This window comes from Solanum pennellii, chromosome 10, assembly GCF_001406875.1.
Source record: "Solanum pennellii chromosome 10, SPENNV200".
Lineage (NCBI taxonomy): Eukaryota > Viridiplantae > Streptophyta > Magnoliopsida > Solanales > Solanaceae > Solanum > Solanum pennellii.
Window position 1 is genome coordinate 6,502,959 of NC_028646.1, and position 17,369 is coordinate 6,520,327.

At 35.9% G+C, this 17,369-nt stretch overlaps 1 pseudogene; it reads right to left on the bottom strand.

Moving 5' to 3' along the window:
* Positions 1 to 12,742: 12,742 nt before the first annotated feature.
* Positions 12,743 to 16,363, bottom strand: LOC114074323 (annotated as a pseudogene).
* Between the last annotated feature and the right edge of the window lie 1,006 nt (positions 16,364 to 17,369).

Consider the following 17,369-nt stretch of genomic DNA (forward strand, 5'->3'; position numbering starts at 1 on the left):
TTTCCAATTGGCAAGGGAAGCATTACAAATCGCAACGTGTGAGATCGACAAATTCAACCGAAATTTCTCTCCAATCTTTTAACATGGTATTAGAAGTTTCGGGTAATGCAATCCGAACACTTTTACATGAATTTCAATTTGTGTTTTCTGAATCAACATCTCTTCCACCATTCAGAGCACATTCTAATGCTATCCCTCTGTTACCAAATTCTAAACCTCAAAACATCAGACCTTATTGTTACTCACATGGTCAAAAAACTGAAATTGAGAACTAAGTTGTAGCTTTATTACAATCTGGTTTCATTCACCCTAGTTCAAATCCCTTTGCTTGTCCCTTTCTGCTAGTTAAAAGGAAAAATAACTCTTGGCGGTTTTGTGTGGATTACTGTAGCCTAAAAAATCATTGTCCCATACAATTATCCAATTCCAAATATCGATGAGTTGTAAGATAAGTTATATGGCGCCACAATTTTGTCTAAAATTGATCTTCGTTTTGGATGCCATCAAATTTGTGTCCAACTGGATGATATCTATAAAACTTCCTTTCGCACTCATTCAAGCCATTATGAGTTCCTCATAATGCCTTCTGCACTCACCAATGCACCATCCACATTTCAAAGTGCCATGAATGATCTTTTAATGACATACCTTCGAAAGTTTGTACTACTGTTCTTTGACGATATTCTAATTTGTAGTCCTGACCCTCAAACACACCAACAACACCTTCAAACAGTCCTCCATCTTCTTTTTGTCAATTCCTTTTTTGTCTAATCCAAAGAAATGTGTATTTGGTAAACACCAAGTTAGTTTTTTAGGTCATGTGATTTCTTTGGAGTAGTCGTAGATTCAAAAAGAATATTTGCGGTGTTGGAATGGCCTATTCCAAAGAATGCCAAGGAACTTCGTGGTTTCTTAGGTCTCTTAGGTTATTAGATGCGCTTTGTTAAAACTATGGGATCATTGCTCGTCCTTTAACAGAATTGACCAAGAAAGATGCTTTTACCTGGCATGCAACAGTAGAGCAGGTTTTCCAAAATCTTAAGAGGATCTTGACATTTTTACCGGTGCTTTGTCTTCTAGATTTCACTCAACAGTTCATAGTTAAGTGTGATGCTTCATCTGATGGAATTGGGGCTATTTTACTGCAACACTTTCATCCAATAGCCTATTTCAGTAAGGGATTTTCCTATTCTAGTCGCATTAAATCTACTTATGATCGTGAATTGCTGGCTTTGGTCCTTGCATTGCAAAAATGGAAGCATTATCTTTTGGGTCGGCATTTTACTGTCTCTATTGACCATTGTAGCCTAAAGTATCTTTTGCATCAGCGAGTGACTACTGCTAAACAACACCGTTTGTTTATTAAATTATTGCCTTTTGATTTCACTATTGTCTATAAGTCAGGAAGTGAAAACAAAAGAGTTGATGACTATCTCATCGCCCTCAACATGCTGATTTTTTTCTTTGATGATACCTATTGCATTAGATTTCAGTTATTTGACAGAAGCAATTGAAGCTGATCCATATACTAAGAAGATTCAAGATCAACTCTCTTTTAATCCATCAATTCATCTTGATTTCTCACTGTCTGCTAACCATCTTTACTACAAAACTCGTCTGGTTATTCCTGATCACCTCGAACTCAAAGCCAAGATTTTAGCAGAGTCACATGATTCTCCAACATGAGGGAACATAGGTTACTTGAAAACTCTCAAAAGGGTATATGCAAATTTTATCTGGCCTTGTTTGAAACGTGATGTTAAATACTTTGTCCAAAATTGTTTGATATACCAGCAACATAAATATGAAACATTAGCTCCAGTTGGTCTCTTACAACCTTTGCCCATTCCTAATAGAGTTTGGGAGGATATCTCCCTTGATTTCATTGTTGGGCTTCCTCCTTCTAATGACTTTGATACTATTCTTGTGGTGGTTGACAGGTTTAGGCAAATACAACCATTTTCTTGCCTTATCTCATCCTTTTACTGCTAAAACAGTGGCAGTGATTGGGGTTTTCTGTAAGTAAATTGTCAAGTTACATGATTTACCGAGCTCCATTCTTTCAGATCCTGATGTGGTCTTCACAAGTGCTTTTTGGCAGGAAATTTTTTGCCTTAGTCACACTAGTCTACGTATGGGTACTTCATATTATCCCCAATCTGACGGTCAAACGAAGGTGGTCAATCGATGCCTTGAAACTTACGTTGTTTCGCTCATGACAAGACCAAATTATGGCTTCAATATGTATATTGGCTTGATTATTCTTTCAACAGTGGATACCATTCTTCAATCAATATGACTCCTTTCCAGATTGTGTATGGGAGAGAACCACCACTTCTGCATCCCTTTGTTCATGGAGAAACTAAAATTGCTGAACTTGAAAAGCAGCTCGTGCAACGAGCAAATGTTAGAGGTACTACATTCCATAATGAAGTCTCAAGCTGATTCCAAGCGGCTGACTTGTCTTTTGATGTGGGTGATGATGTTTTCCTTTGTTTGCGACCTTATTGGAAAAAGAGTTTAGTCAAACGCCTTAATGAGAACCTTTCACCTCAATATTTGGACCATACAAAATTGTTCGTCGAGTTGGTCATGTTTCTTATAATTGTAGTTTCCTGAAACATCTAAGGTACATCCTATTTTTCATGTCTCACTGCTTCGTCCTGCTCGTGGTTGTTTAGATGTTGCTTCACTTCCACCCTTACCACTATCAGGTGAATTGGAATTACCTCGTTGGGTGAAAGAGTCAGGAGTACTAAATCTAGTACTTATTCAATGACGTTGTCGTCCTATTGAAGAGTCTAGTTAGGAAGACTATGACTGATACCAACATACCTATCAAGCCGTACTTTAGAAGAAAATATCGAAAAAACAATAAAAAAGTCAAATTCTAGACAAACAACGTCTGTAGTAGTTGCTTAGCAGTTACCTAGCAGTTATTATTCTTAGTTTATAGTTTATAGTTTCAGTCTTATCCTTTTATGTTCTCCATATATATATGTAATCAGAATTAGTTATTAGATTATGTAATTAAGAATCAACACTACTATTTTCTGGAGTCTTGTCCTCTCCATATAGTAAGATACTTTCACAAACTATTTCAGTAAATTTACTTGCATTGTTCTATTTTCTCGGTTCTTTACTTCTGGTTACTATCACGTCTACATAAACTTGTTGGAAAGAGGCAATGTCAGAAGAGCTTCATGCATTGAATGAAAATTCTACTTGAGAATTTGTTGATAAACCAATAGGTGGAGTTCTCATTGGAAGTAAGTGGGTATATTCCATTAAACTTAAGGCGGATGGTACAATTGATCGCTACAAAGCTCGATTAGTTACTCAAGGGTACAAACAAGAGTATGGGGTGGATCGTGAGGAGACTTTTGCACTTGTTGCTAAGATGACAACGGTACGGACATTATTAGCTGTGGCTTCAACAAAAGGTTAGTCCTTACATCAGATGGATGTGAAAACACATTCCTCCATGGAGATCTGGAAGAAGTGGTGTTTATGAAACCATCACATTGGTGAGTTCTGCCAAGACCAAATGTAGTTTGTCGTCTTCGAAAATCTCTTTATGTCTTAAAACAGGCTCCTTGAGCTTGGTTGACGAATTTCAATCCACAATTCAAAATTTGGGCTTCTCTCAAAGTTCTTCACATCATTCTTTGTTTCTTCATACTTCTCCAGTAGGTATCACAATACTTCTCATCTATGTTGATGATATCATTATTACAGGAAATGATCCAGAGAATATTACTACGTTGAAAGAATTCTTGCATACCTCATTTAAGATGAAGGACTTGGGACGATTGACATACTTTCTTAGACTTGAGGTTTTATACTTGCCTACTGGGATCATGCTTACACAACAAAAGTATGCTCATGATCTTGTTGCAAGAGCTGGTGTTACTGATGACAAGGTTGTGTACAACCCAATGGAGATTAATACAAAGTATAAGGAGGTTGATAGAGAACCATTCAATGATCCAACATAGTATCGGCAGTTGGTGGGATCTTTAGCTTATGTCACTATGTCAAGGCCAGAAGTCATGTTCTAAGTCAGTTTGTGGTTAATCCTTAGCGTATACATCACACTGCATTCTCATTCGATATGTTTGTGGTTCTATGAGTCAAGGTGTTCTTTTCCGTTCTGATTCTTCTATACATCTTGAAGGATATACTGATGCAGATTGGGTTGGTTGTCTCTATTCTCGTCACTATGTTATGGTTGGTGTATGTTTCTTGCCACATCCTTGATATCTTGGAAATGTAAAAAATAATCCCGTACATCTAAATAATCTACAGAAGCTGAGTATCGTGCTATGTCAGCAGCAAGTTCAGAAATTGTTTGGCTATGACATCTATTATTTGATCTTGGTGTCACTATTACATCTCCTACAGTGCTACATGTTGTTGATGACACTAGTGCCATTAAAATCGTCACAAACCCAGTGCAACATGAAAACACAAAGCATATAGAGGTAGACTGCCATTACATTCGAGAATTGGTTATCGATCGTCTCATCACTCTACAACACATTCCTTCTCATGATCAACTTGTTGATTTGTTTACAAAGGCGATGACACGAGCACGACATCAATATCTTATCACCAAATTGCTACTTTGTGATCACCGGTATCGATTTGAGGGGCATGTTAGGAAAAACTATAATTGTATAGTAATCAGAAAGTATATTCTTTCTTAGAATAGGACTGATTTGTTAGGATCGAATTCACGCACACACACTAGATGAATGAAGAACACAAGAGCTTTCAAGAGAAAGAGATGAGAAATCTAGAGAGAGAGAGAGAGAGAAAACCCAATTTTTCGTGGTAAACCCCCGTGAGTAAACTTTCACGGCGGTGAGGTATATTTATATTAATAAATCAGAGTATTTTTGTTTATAGAGAATAAATAGGAAAGCCTAAAATAGAGAATAAGTAGGAAAACCTAAAATTAAGCAGGCTCCACTACCTAACAATTCTCCCACTTGGAGACTGACTCAGTCATCCAAAAAATACATTCTCAAAAAAATCTCTTCATCATCAACATCTTTACCGCACCGCAACATCTGTAGCAACAACTACAGAAGACCAACCGAGGTTTTACATAACCATGTTTCCCAACATCAACACATTTCGTCAACATGTCGGCCGGGTTCTTTGCACCCTCTATCTTCTCCAAGCACATATCACCATCCTCCACTGCCCTGCGAGTGAAATGGTATTGCCTTCTGATGTGCTTTGTCTTCGAATGATAGACTGGATTTTTCACCAACTGTATGGCACTCTGGCTATCTGAGTAAAGAATCTTCTCGCTCTGCTTCTTGCCCAATTCCTCAAGATAATCTGCCAGCCATATCATCTCTTTCCCAGCTTCAGCTATTGCCACATACTCAGCTTCAGTAGATGAAAGAGAAACACACTTCTGAAGCCTGGACATCCAAATCACTGCTGTTCCACCTATGGTATAAAGTACCCGGATGTACTCTTGCTCGAGTCAACATCCCCACCAAGATCAGAATCCACAAAACCCTGTAGAGTCATCTTGCCTTTGCCAAAACAAAGTGAAGTACTGGATGTACCTCTCAGATATCTCAGAAGCCACTTCACAGCTTCCCAATGCTCTTTCCCAGGGTTCGCCATGTACCTGCTAACAACTCCCACTGCATGTGCTATATCAGGTCTAGTGCAGACCATAGCATACATCAAACTACCAACTGCTGAAGCATATGGAACAAGTGCCATGTGATCACGCTCCTCGGCAGTCTTGGGTGACTGCTCCTTTGACAATTTAAAGTGATTTGCTAATGGAGTAGTCCTGGGTTTAGCATCATTAACCCTGAATCTGCTCAGCACCTTCTCAATGTACAACTCCTGAGATAGATTTAAAGTGCCAGCAGATCTATCCCGAGAAATCTTCATCCCCAAAATCTGCTTTGCTGGACCCAAATCTTTCATCTCAAACGCTGCAGACAACCTTGTCTTCAGATTGTTAATCTCCCTCATACTAGATCCTGCAATCAACATATCATCCACATACAAGAGTAGAAAGACATATGAATCAGTGTATTTCTTGAAGTAACAACAAGGATCCTTTTCAGCTTTGCAGAATCCACTCTTGGTCATGAAGGAGTCAAACTTCTTGTACCACTGCCTTGGTGCTTGCTTTAGTCCATACAAGCTCCTGGTGAGCTTGCACACCATGTGTTCCTTGCCTGGAACCACAAATCCTTCCGGTTGCTGCATATAGATCTCTTTGTCCAGATCTCCATGTAAAAACGCTGTTTTTACATCCATTTGCTCTAGATGCAAATTCTCCGATGCAACAATACTCAACAGAATTCGAATAGAGGTTAACTTCACAACAGGAGAGAATATTTCAGCATAATCAATACCTTTCCTTTGTGAATATCCTTTAACCACTAAACGAGCCTTGAACCTTCTTTTGCCATCTGGTTCAGTCTTGATTCTGAACACCCACTTGTTCAGCAAAGCTCTCTTCCCTGCAGGTAACTCAGTCAACACCCATGTGTCGTTCTTCTCAAGTGACCTCATCTCATCATCCATGGCTTGCTCCCACTTGATCGAATCCTCCACCTGTAGGGCCTCATCAAAAGACTCTGGTTCCCCCTCATCAGTCAGCAATAGATAGTGTAATGAAGGTGAATACCTATCTGGTGCCCTGATGGATCTGGATGATCTCCTTAACACCTGCTCAGGTGTAACTTGCTCCACTTCAGATTCTTCAGTAGGAGTTGGTTGAGTATCTGCTTCGACATCTCTGGGGTTACTCTTCTCCAACTCAACCTCAACTCCCACTTGCTTTGTAATCTCTAGAACCTTCTGCTCTCTGTCCTTGTACAGGACAGACTCATCAAATGTCACGTCACAATGTCTCAGGATCTTTCTGTTCTTGTCATCCCAAAACCTGTAACCAAACAAATCAGAACCATAGCCTATGAAGTAACACTTCACAGCCTTGGCATCAAGCTTGTCTTTCTTTTCTGGATCAACATGAACATAAGCAGTGCAACCAAAAGTCCTCAAGTGTGAGTACTTGAGTTCTTTTCCTGTCCACACCTCCTCTGGAATCTTGAACCCTAAAGGAACTGATGGTCCCCTGTTGATCAAGTATGCAGCTGTGCTCACAGCATCCGCCCAAAGTGTTTTGGGCAGCCCACAGTGTATCCTCATACTCCTTGCACGCTCATTCAATGTTCTGTTCATCCTCTCAGCAATTCCATTCTGCCTTGCCTTACCAGGAACTGTTCTCATCAATCTGATTCCCTCAGCTGCACAGAATGCCTTGAACTCTGATTTGTCATACTCTCCTCCATTGTCAGACCTTAGGCATTTGACTTTCAAACCGGTCTGATTCTCAACTTCAGCTTTCCACTTCTTGAAAGTTGCAAACACATCTGACTTATGCTTCAAGAAGTAAACCCATACCTTCCTGTTGAAATCATCAATGAAGGTAACATAGAATCTGGATCCTCCAAGTGATGATACTGGAGATGGTCCCCAAACATCTGTATGGACCATTTCCAACCGCACTTTCTTTGGCTCTCTAGGAGTCTTTGTGAATCTTACTCTTTTCTGTTTGCCCATAACACAGCTCTCGCAAAGACCCATATCAACAGACTTCAGACCCTCTAATGCTCCTTTTGCAACCAGCATCTTCATTCCTTTAGTACTCATGTGTCCAAGTCTGTTGTGCCACAGACATGAACCGGAAGCACCTTCAGCAACAGCGGCCATGTTTATACACCCTGCAGTGGTGTACAAGGTTCCAGATTTGGTGCCACGAGCTACTACCATAGCACCTTTCACGATCTTCCACGAACCTTTCCCAAACTCTGCTGCATATCCCGTGCTATCCAACTGACCAACAGAGATCAGATTTTTCTTGATCCCAGGAATATATCTGACATCCTCCAATGTCCACTGGTTTCCCGAGGTGGTCTTTATGCAAACATCCCCCTTTCCTTCAATCTCTAAGGCTTTATTGTCAGCAAGATATACTTTTCCAAAATTTCCAGATTTGAAATTTTGGAACAACTCCTTGCTTGGAGACGAATGGAAAGATGCACCAGAATCCAAAATCCATGATTCAACCGGGCTGTTCACACTAAGGATTAGAGCATCCCCAATGTCCTCTGCTGAATTTACAGAATCATTGTCATCTCCAAATTTCTGATTCTGTTTCTTCTTTGGCTTTGTACAGTTCGTCCGAAAGTGCCCTTTTTCTCCACAGTTCCAACAAGTCACGTTTGATCTGTTCAGGGATTTTCCTCAATTCTTTGATTTTGATCGACCATGTTGATTTTGGCCTTTCGTCTTACTTCTCCCCCTTCGATCAACGCTGAGAGCACTGCCCGATGAATCTCCCACTTCTCGTTTGCGAATACTTTCGCTAAGAACAACATCACGGATTTCATCAAACTTCAGTTTCTCAGATCCACGGGAACTGCTAATCGCAGCAACAACAGTATCCCAAGACTCGGGCAGAGATGACATCAAAATCAACGCCTTAATTTCATCTTCGAAATTAATATCCACAGAATTGAGTTGACTCACAATCATATTGAACTCGTTTATATGATCAGAAACGGATCCATTTTCAGACATCTGTAAATTGAACAATCTACGCATCAAATATACCTTGTTCATAGCCGATGGTTTTTCATACATGTTTGACAGTGCCTTCAACAGACCGGACGTAGTCTTCTCCTTCACGATGTTGAACGCCACGTTTCTTGACAAAGTCAACCGGATCAACCCTAGAGCCTGGCGATCCTTGAGTTTCCACTTCTCCTCCGTCATGGATTCCGGCTTCACCCCGGTCAACGGTTTGTGAAGATCTTTCTGGTACAGATAATCTTCGATCTGCATCTTCCAGAAACTGAAATCGGATCCATCAAACTTCTCGATTCCAAGCTTTGAACTATCCATCTTCAGTGATCGTGTTGAATCTCCTTAGCTCTGATACCAGTTGTTAGGATCGAATTCACGCACACACACTAGATGAATGAAGAACACAAGAGCTTTCAAGAGAAAGAGATGAGAAATCTAGAGAGAGAGAGAGAGAGAGAAAACCCAATTTTTCGTGGTAAAACCCCGTGAGTAAACTTCCACGGCGGTGAGGTATATTTATATTAATAAATCAGAGTATTTTTGGTTACAGAGAATAAATAAGAAAACCTAAAATAGAGAATAAATAGGAAAACCTAAAATAGAGAATAAATAGGAAAACCTAAAATTAATTAGGCTCCACTACCTAACATGATTTACAGAATATACATTTATAACCATATATACTCCTTCCTAGAATAGAACTTTGACCCTACAATTGTATAGCTATAAATATGTGCTTTCTACTTTATCATCAATATATTGAGAATACTATTTTTCAGAATATCTTTTGTCTTTCTAGCAGTCGGTACCTCTTTTACTTGTCGAGTTGGATCGGTACGATACTTAAAACCTTTCACAAAAATTCAAACAAAAAAAGTATTTGCTTATATAAAATTTAAACCCCCTTTAGAATATTCTGAGTTAGAACATGCTGAGTTACATTGCTGATCAAATGTCACTAATTATGACGTTTACTTTGTCACTAGTCACACCATGTCAATCTAAAATTATAATATTTCAATAAATAATCAAAATATAGAGACAATAATTTATGACTTGTCAATTTTTATTTACAACATATGCAATTTTTGTTATATGTGATAATTTTCTTTCTTAAAAAATCTCAAAAACCAGATTTACTTCTTTAGATCATTCTTGTTTATTCATTGACTTGCAAAAATTGTTGTTTTACCTATAACTCTTGTCATGTATCCTCTATATAAATCAACAAGCCAAGGTGATACTTTTGATCTTAAGTTTTTGTAGAGTGTGTCTTCTCTTTTATAATATATCGTGGTAACTTGTTTGATTCACTCTTTTCTTACTCTTTGTGTTCCTTTTTATATGAAGATGTTACTGTTTGGAGTGTCAAATAATTTACTAATCATAATATTCTTAAAATTTTATATTTTGAACCATTAGTTATTTTATCGACTTATAATATTTTCTATGTAGTCTTTAAGCATATACATTTTATTTTAATCTTTTTTTTTTGAGGAATATATACCAAATTAAAAATCAAAACTAAGTGTAATGACCCTCATACTCTTTCCTTTCACACAAATTGGACATAAGGAGTGTTTATTTATCAAAAATTGAAACACCCTTCACAAAGTTCTTGCTACGTCAGTATAATTATTCTATAGATAATTTAGATGCAGATAAAGTAATTTAAGACTGGTCATTTTTTCTTATTTTATATAATGTTCAACCTTGGTTAAATGCAATATTTTCATTCTTAAAATCTCAAACAACCAACAATGCTTCTTCGAATTATTCTCATTTGTTCATTCACTAATAACAACTACATTCTACTTGATTTTTAAGTTTTGTGGAACGATTAATATATCATGGTAATTCTTTTACTCGAATTGTCTTCGTTAATTCCATCACTTAAGAGATATTTTTGAGAAACCATGACAAAAATTTTAATCTTTTAAATATTTTGTATAGGATACATGATCAATTTCATTATTTTTTTGGTTAATGACTTCCATTTCTAAATAAACGTATACATCATGAAATAAAATCTTAGTTGTATGATTTTAATCCAACTTTATAGTCATCTGATATTGCTCAGCTTCAATTCTCTTTTATCTTGTTAGGCTCCCTCTTCTTTTCAATTAATTTCCTCTTTTCCTTTGTGAAATGACAATAATTAGTAGCTAAAGATGTTTGATCGATAATTCGAGAATATTTTTACTTTATTCTTTTATTATATTTTGTATAAATGATTTTTTTTTCTTGTTATATTTTTATCTTCATTTGTTTATGCAATCTACCAAACGATCACGAGAAAAGAAAAGGATTAGGATGCAAGGGTGTAAACACATTATTTCTTTTAAGTGAACCACTAATAGATGTTGCAAGCATAATTGTAAGATTTTTTATGAGCTATTTTTCTCTTGTTCTATTTTAACTTTGTATTCGTTTTTAGTTTTGAAGAGGTTCTTAATGGTCCAATTCATTATAATTATGATTTTAAGGTTTTGTCTTGAATATTTATGTTTTTTTAATTAGCATCTGAGCAAAACTTTATTATACATGCATTTTCTATACTTTTCTTTGTTGTCAATATGTAACGAGTTCCTAATTCCTATACTTATATTATACTTCATCTATATCCATGAACCAATAATTTGAAATTTAGGTCTATAATCTTAACCTTTTGAGTCTACTTTTCGTTTCCATAAAATGTTACTTGGGATAGAAAGCAGACTCAAAAGGTTGAGATTATGGACCTAAAGTGCAACTTCTTGATCATAAATATAGATGAAGTATAGAGTATTTAATAAAGTTTTGCTCACATACTAATTAAAAACGTAAAAATTCAAGCGAAAACTTTAAAAACATATAGTTAAATGGCTTGGACTATTCAAAAATAAAAATAAAAAGAATACAAACCTAAAATAGAACAAGAGAAAAATGACTCATCAAAAATTTACAATCTTGTTAGCAACATCCCTTAGTGGTTCACTTAAAGCAACAATTTGTGCTAGCACCATTGCCTTCAAACCACTTTACTTTTCCTTTGGAAGAGTGTATCAGCAAATGAAGATAAGTATAAGAAAAATAAATAATAATTTATACAAAAATTAAAAGAAAAAACTAAAAATATCCCCAAATTATAGATCAAACATTTCTACATTATTTTTATTTCACAAAGAAAAAGGGAATTAAATGAATAGAATAGGGAGCTTTACAAGATAAAGACAATTAGAATTGAAAAATATATCAGGAGTAAAGTTAGATTGAAATCAAACAAATAAAGTTGTTTCATGATACACATTATTTAAGAAGTATATGTCATTCACAAAAAAATAAAATTTATCATGTATCCTATAAATGTTTTTTAAAAGATTAAAAATTTTGCCATGATTTCTCAAAAATGTCTCATGAGTGATGGAATTAAAGAAAACAATCAAGTGAATAAATTACGATGATGTATCGCAAGGGACAAAGTTGCTCCATAAAAACATAGAATCGATTCCCCCCCTCCCCCTCCCCCCCAAAAAAAAAAGGTTTTGGATTGTGGATTATATATATAGAGGATACAACACATGACTTAAATCGAAAAAATCAAGTTAAAATAGTTGTTATAAGTCAATGAACAAAATGAGAATAAACCGAAGAAGGAAAGTTGGTTGTTTGAGATTTTCAAGAAAGAAAATATTACGTTTTGCCACAATTGAACATTATATAAAATACCAAAAAAAGAGACTAGTCTTAAATTACTTTCTCCACATATAATAATTATACTTTTACATTGACATGACGTAATCAGAGTGAACAAAAACAGTAGGCTTCCAAGTTCTTTACTCCATTAAAGAACCTTGAGGAAACTACAAGATGAAGAAGAGAAAAGATGGAACTATTGTATTGATTTGAAGCATTGTTTACATGTGAGGCTTTGCATTGCTTATATATCAATCAGAAGCTGTTACAAAACAAAATATCTACTAACTAACTAATTTAGCACACTAAACGAGGTAACAAACTACTAATTTGAAATTACAACAATAGGCCTAACCAACTACTAACTAACTTTTGAATAGTTAGTTATTGTAACTAACTAACTAACAACTTCTTTTAACACACCCCCTCAAGCTGATGAGTGCATAGCATTGATCACTCCAAGCTTGCCTAGAAGATGCAAATGTTGAACTTGGCTTAGTCTTTTTGTCAATATGTCTGCAAGTTGTTGTTGTGTGTGTACATAGGCAGTGTCAACTTCTCCTGCTTTGATCTTATCCCGGATAAAATGACAATCTATCTCAATGTGTTTTGTCCTTTCATGTAACAGTGGATTAGCTGCTAGTTGTATAGCTGATTTGCTGTCACTGAAGATGGTAATAGGCAACTGAACATTCACTCCTACTTTGAACAATCCTAGAAGCCAAGTGATTTCTGAGACTGCTGATGCCATACTTCTGTACTCAGCTTCAGCTGAGCTTCTTGAAACAATTTGTTGTTTCTTTGATTTCCAAGAAACTAATGTCTCTCCAAACTTAATGACATATCTTGTGATGGATCTTCTTGTGTTAGGACAGGCTGCCCAATCAGAATCACACCAACAAGTAATTATGTTAGTAGGTTCAGAATGTAACCAAACACCTTGACCAACTAAACCTTTCAAATATCTAATCACTCTAGTAGCTGCTTCCATATGTGATTTCTTGGGATATTGCATGAACTGACTTAAAGTTTGCACTGCATAACTTATATATGGTTTGGTGATAGTAGCATACAACAATTTACCAACCAATCTTTGATATGAAGTAATGTCATGCAGCACAGCATCTGTACTATAGCCATTTGCTTGATCATGCTCTACTGAAGTCAATCTCAAATTGGACTTCATTGGTGTGGATGCAGGTTTAGCACCAGTTAGTCCAGCATCAGCAATAAGTTCCAATATATATTTCCTTTGATTTAAAATAATTCCTCCAGAGGACCTTAATACTTCAATGCCTAAGAAAAATTTAAGTTCACCTAGATCCTTCAGTTTGAACTGTTTGTGTAGACATGCCTTAACTTCAGTAATCAGTTGTGTGTTACTTCCTGTGATCAATAGATCATCTACATAAACTAGAACAATGACAAGATCTTCCCCCTTTTTTAGTGTGAACAGTGAGTAGTCATGAGCACTCTGACTAAAACCTGTGGCTTGTAATACCTTTGTAAGTTTCAGGTTCCACTGTCTTGAGGCTTGTTTAAGTCCATACAAAGACTTCAACAACTTGCAGACTTTGTTTTCACCTGGTTTTGCAAAACCTTCAGGCATTTTCATATAGACCTCTTCATCTAAATCACCCTGTAAGAAAGCATTATAGACATCCATATGGTACAATGTCCAGCCTTTTGATATTGCTAATGCAATGACACATCTGACTGTTACCATCTTGGTAACTGGAGAAAAAGTGTCATGATATCCAGTCTTTTTTGCTGACTGTATCCCTTTGCTACAAGTCTTGCTTTAAACCTCTCTATCTCACCATTTGCCTTATATTTTACTTTATATATCCACTTGGAACCAACTGCATGCATGCCTTCTGGTAACTCAACTACTTGCCATGTATTATTTTCTTCAAGATCTTTGATTTCCTGCTTCATAGCTTGTATCCACCTTTCATCTTGTGAAGCTTGACTAAAATTCTTAGGTTCTACATACTCTGAAAGTTTACTCAAAAAACTTCTGCACTCAGGTTTTAACTTTTCATAATTCAGATAACTAGCCATTGTCTGATCTCACAATTTTGAAATGAGAATTGAACTGAGTAATGATCATTGAGAAAAAATTTTTGATAGCCACAATGGTTTCAGATTTTAACTGCAACAAATGAACCCATACAAATCTACTATAGTCATCTACTATTGTCAAGAAGTAATTCTTTCTATCTAGAGTAGGGATCTTATAAGGTCCCCATAGATCCATATGAACAACATCAAACATTATGGATGCTCTAGTAGTACTAATAGGAAAAGTAAGTCTAGTTTGCTTGGCTAAAGGACAAACAGGACAATGAGTTGATACTCCATCACCTTTACTACCTTTACTGCTTGTATCTAACTTGAGATATCTCAATATTTGTTGATATGGATGTCCTAACCTTCTGTTCCATATATTTATGTCTTGTATTGCAGCTCCTGCAACTACTATTTCCTGAGCACACCTTATTTGTTCCTTCTGTTGAGATGAAAAGTTAGCCTTAAAACTGTATAATCCTCCTTCTTCTCTACCAATACCCTTCACCCTGCCACTGCAGAGGTCCTGAAACACACAAAAGTCAGGGTAAAAAGATACAAAACAATTTAGTTCTCTTGTAATCTTTGACACTGATAATAAACTGAACTTGAAATCTGGTACATGCAAGACACTTCTGGCCACTTCACTATCAAATATAGGTGTTTCACTAATATGTCTGACTGTAACCTTGTCACCTGTTGGAAGATGAACTTGATTCATTTGTGACTTTGTTAATTCATGTCTCCTAGTCACTAACTGTTTGTTTGCAATGATATGATGAGTTGCACCTGAATCAACAATCCAATCTTGAATAATAGGATTTGTCATTAAGCAAGTTGTAATACCTGCCATATTGACTTGTTTTGTTTCTTGCACATCTCTGTTTAGCATCTCCATTATTTGTTTGTACTCCTTCTCAGTAAATGTTTGTCCCTTTGGCACTTTTAGCAGGTTATTGTTTTCCACCTGATTAGTTGATACAATATTAGGATGATCACAGTGATCATTAGAGATGTTATTTGCAGACTGATATCTTCCATATCCACCAGTATTTCCTGAACTTTGTCCTCCATATCCATTGAATTGACTTGTGCTTGTACCATTTCTCATGTTTCCATTCCCATTTCCATAACCTGGTTTCTTCCTTTGTTTCCAGTCACTTGGATAGCCAATCAACTTGTAGCAATTATCCTTTGTGTGGCCAAGGAAATGACAATAATCACACTTCTTCCCTTTGTATTGTTCCTTTCCAACTCCTTGATTCCTGTTTACACTCATCACCATTGAACTTGGTTTTTCAACTGCATTATCCATATAACTTGAGTGTTGAATCTCATTCTCTATAATCATAGCATAAGCTTGATTCATAGATGGTGTAGTTCCTTTAAGTAGTATCTGTCTTCGAGCCTGATCATATGATTCATTTAGGCCACTTAGGAATTGAATCAATCTCATCTGCTCCAAATGATCATTATACTCCTTCGATTGAGAACAAGTACTACATGGATTTGGAACTATAGCATCATACTCATTCCATAGTGTTTTTAACTTTGAGAAGTAATGAGATACAATATCTGTACCTTGTGAGAGAGTGGTGATATCTCTATGCAATTGATAGATTCTTACTCTATTCACCTTGTCAAATCTTTCCTTTAGATCACTCCACACTGAGAAAGAATTTGTGGCATATACGATACCACTAAGAAGCTCTTCACTGACTGTGTTCATCAGCCAAGATAACACAATTGCATTGCAAGTTTCCCATTGCTCATGCAATTCTTCTTTGTACAAAGCTCTAGTTCAGGCACCAGTTACAAAACCATACTTCCTCTTCCCTAGTAGTGCAATCCTCATTGCCCTACTCCAAACTCCATAATTTTCATATCCAATTAGCTTGATTGGAATCAACACAGCACTTGAATTATCAGAATTTCCAATGAATAATGGATCATCCTGATCTATCTTCATTCCCACCATGTCTGCAGATCTTAAGCTATAGATTATCACCAATTGATAGAGATTTGAACTCTACTAATTCTACAGACTGCACTGCTCTGATACCATGAACAAAAACAGTAGGCTTCCAAGTTCTTTACTCCGTTCAAGAACCTTGAGGAAGCTACAAGATGAAGAGAAAAGATGGAACTATTGTATTGATTTGAAGCATTGTTTACATGTGAGGCTTTGCATTGCTTATATATCAATCAGAAGCTGTAACAAAACAAAATATCTACTAACTAACTAACTAATTCAGCACACTAAACGAGGTAACAAACTACTAATTTGAAATTACAACAATAGGCCTAACCAACTACTAACTAACTTTTGAATAGTTAGTTATTGTAACTAACTAACTAACTAACAACTTCTTTTAACACAGAGACATAGCCAAATTTTGTGAATGGTATTCTATCTTTGGAAAACTAGACTCTCCTTATGTCCTAATTGGTGTGAAAGGATCGGAGTATGAGGGTCATAACACTGAATTTTGACATTTAATACAATATATATTCCTCAAACAAATTAAAATAAAATGTATATATTTAAAAACAACACAAAAATTACTATATGGAGACATAATAATTAATGGTTCAAAATATATACATTTGAGGAATTATAATTAGTAAGTTATTTGACACTCTAAATAGTAATATATCCTCATATAAAAAGGAACATAACTAGTAAGAAGAGAGTTAATCATACAATTTACCATGATATATCATAAAAGAGAGAATCACTCTGCAAATACTTAAAAATCAAAATTATGAAAACATGTATCGATTTGTTGATTTATATAGAAGATACATGACAAGAGTGATACGGAAAAGAATAATTACAGCAAGTCAATTAATAGAAAAGAATGATCTAAAGAAGTAAATCTTATTGTTAGTGACGTAATTAATAATGTAATTCAAAATATTATAAAGGACGTTCAAACTTTAGATATGCAAATATTTTTTTTAAAGGTCTTAGTTAAGTCACT